Source organism: Carlito syrichta, unplaced genomic scaffold (genome assembly GCF_000164805.1).
Source record: "Carlito syrichta isolate Samal-C Ts95f unplaced genomic scaffold, Tarsius_syrichta-2.0.1 Scaffold296312, whole genome shotgun sequence".
Lineage (NCBI taxonomy): Eukaryota > Metazoa > Chordata > Mammalia > Primates > Tarsiidae > Carlito > Carlito syrichta.
The window spans coordinates 71,540-74,519 of NW_007240408.1; the positions used below are offsets into that span (position 1 = coordinate 71,540).

Consider the following 2,980-nt stretch of genomic DNA (forward strand, 5'->3'; position numbering starts at 1 on the left):
GTGCTGGGGTTATAGGTGTGAACTATTGTGCCTGGCTTTTTTTTTTTTTTTTTAATTTTTGAGTAGGAGTCTCACTCTGTCAAACACACTGGAGTGCAGTGACATGGTCATTGCTACCACAGCTCAGGTGATCCTTCCACCTCAGTCTTCCAAGTAGTTGGCATTACTGGCATGTGCCATGCCTGGCTAATCTTTTGATTTACTGTAAAGATGAGCATCTTGCCATGTTGCTCAGGCTGAGCATCTTGGACTCAAGCAATCCTCTTGCTTCGGCCTTCCTAAATGCTGGGATTATAGGAGTGAACCACTGCTCCTGGCTAGTAGGTAACCTTATGAAACTGACTTTTTTCTTTTCATTTTTTTTTAGTAGGAGTCTCACTTTGTTGCCCAGGCTGGAGTACAGTGGCACACTCACAGCCACCACAGCCTTGACCTGCTGGGCTCAGGTGATCCTTCTGCTTCAACCTCCCAAGTAGCTGGAATTACAGGTGTGCGCCACCATGCTCAGCTAATTTTTTTATTTGATTGTAGAGGTGAGGTCTCACCAAGTTGCCCAGGCTGATCTCGAACCTCTGGGCTCAGGCAATCCTCTCTCCTCTGCCTCCCAAAGTGCTGGAATTACAGGCGTGAGACACTGTGCCTGGTGAAACTGACTTTTTCACTCTGCATAATGCCTTTGCGATTCATCCAAGTTTCTGTGATATCAAACATTTATTTTTCTTTATTGCTGAGTAGTATTCTGTTATAAGGACATACCACAGTTTGTTCATCCATTCACTCACTGAAGGATATTTGGGTTGTTTCTGACTTTTGGCAATTATGAGTAAAGCTGCTATAAAAATACAGGTTTTTGTATGACTACAAGTTTTGGGGTATAACAAGTTTTCTACAAGTTTTGTAAGAATATAGGTTTCTAGAGCAATTAAATAGTATTAGGAATGTAGAGTCTTGAATTAAATGTGCAGTAGTTCCCCACTTATTTCATAATAGAGATGGGGTCTCACTATGTTGCCCAAGCTGGTCTCGAACTCCTGTTCTCAAGCAATCCTCCCGTCTCAGCATCCCAAAGTACTGGGATTACAGATGTGAGCCACTGTGCCTGACTTCCCTCCTTATTTTTTATTTTTTTATTTTTATTTTACAGATGTAGGGTACAATTCAGGGTTAGGTATACAAATGGTCATTGTACAGGTCAAATTTGGGCCTCACTTTGGTCCCCACTTCACCTGGTTTGAGATCAGGTACACTTATTGATTAAGTGTGCCCCCCCCCGACAATTTCCCACTACTGCCATTCTTTCTTGCAGTGTTATGATAATTGTTCATGGTCTGCTTATGAACAAGAACATGTACTCAGTTCTTTGTTTCTGTGATAGATCACTGAGTATTACAGACTCTAAATCTATCCAAGTTGTGCGAAGCTCCCCCTGATGGATAGGGATTATGTTCTAAGGCCCCCCAGTGGATATCTAAAACCATGAATAGTACTGAGTCCTATATATGCTATTTTTTCCTATACATACTGTTTGTACAATTTCATATGAGTCGGGCTTGGTGGCTCAGCCTGTAATCCTGCGCCTTGGGAGGCTGAGATGAGTGGATTGTCGGAGCCCGCGGGTTCGAGACCTACCTGGGCAACTTGGTGAGACCTCATTTCTACAATAAATCAAAAATTAGCCGGGCGTGGTAGTGCACACCTGTAGTTCCAGCTACTTGGAAGGCTGAGGCGGAAGGATCGCCGGAGCCCAGCAGGTCGAGGCTGCGGTGGCCAGGAGTGGCCACTGCACTCCAGTCTGGGCTACAGAGTGAGACTCCAACTCAAAAACAAAACAAAACAAAAACAATTTAATATGAAACTGGCAAGCTGTTTCCATCGTGTCTGTACTATTTTGCCTTTCTACCAGCAATGTATGAGTTCTAGTTGCTCTATATCCTTGCTAGCACTTAATACTGTCAATATTTTTAAATTACAGTCATTCTGATGCGTGTGTATGGTAACTCATTCTGGTTTTAATTTGTATTTCCATAATGGTTAACATTGTTGAGCATCTTTTTGGGGGGGGGAGATTATAGAAACGTTCTCTTAATCAAGGCTTTTAATATGGAACAGATTTCTTGAATAAAACAAAAAATTTTCAGTACATTGAAACATCAACCCACAAGTCACCATACATACAACACTGAGCAGAAAAAAAACAAGACAGCAAGTTTACACGATCCCCGTAACAGCCACAGTCTTAATCTCAGATCTGCCTTCATCTGCCAAGTGTGTTCTGGATATAGAGCACATTGGGGGTCACATTCAGTTGTGGCTGTGGCCACACAGTTCTCATCTGGCTGGGCTTTGAGGATGCTGGCTATACTCAAGAAGCAAGGCAGTTACCAGCACATTCAGACAGTGCATTGAACATCTTTTAAACGTGAAAGTGAGAAACAAGAAGGAACATAATAATGTTATCAGAGGGATATTAGAAAGTAAGAACAGCTGTGTCAAGCTTGAGGATGGAAAGTGGCTCCTCAAATTCATTTTTTTGGCTTCTTGCCCCCAGTGGGCGCCGAAACAGCAAGATGTGAGGTTCTGGTTCATGGATCATATAATGGTCCCATCCCTGACTCTGCTGAATACCAAGGTTCCTCCATTCAGATTCGAACATCAAATGAGTTTTAGGGACCAGCTTGGCTATGTCCTTGGACAACATGACATGCCGATACTCAAACTCCTTGTCATGTTTGTCTGAAAGGTAAATTTGTTTGTGCTACATGACTGCGCTGCTTGTGGGCCTTCAACTCCATGCCACCAACTTCCAAACAACTCTAAGCATCTTTTCATATCCATATTTGCCATATGTACATTCTCTCTTAAAAAAATTTTTTTTTGGATTTATTATAGAGATGAAGTCTCACTATGCTGCCTAGGCTGTCTTGAGCCCGTGGACTCAGACAGTCCTCTTGCCTCTGCCTCCCAAAGTGCTGGGATTACA

The 2,980-nt window shown here is 42.7% G+C and overlaps 1 pseudogene; it reads right to left on the minus strand.

The window, feature by feature from the left end:
• Positions 1-2,359: 2,359 nt before the first annotated feature.
• On the minus strand, positions 2,360-2,761 carry LOC110595351 (annotated as a pseudogene).
• Positions 2,762-2,980: the final 219 nt, after the last annotated feature.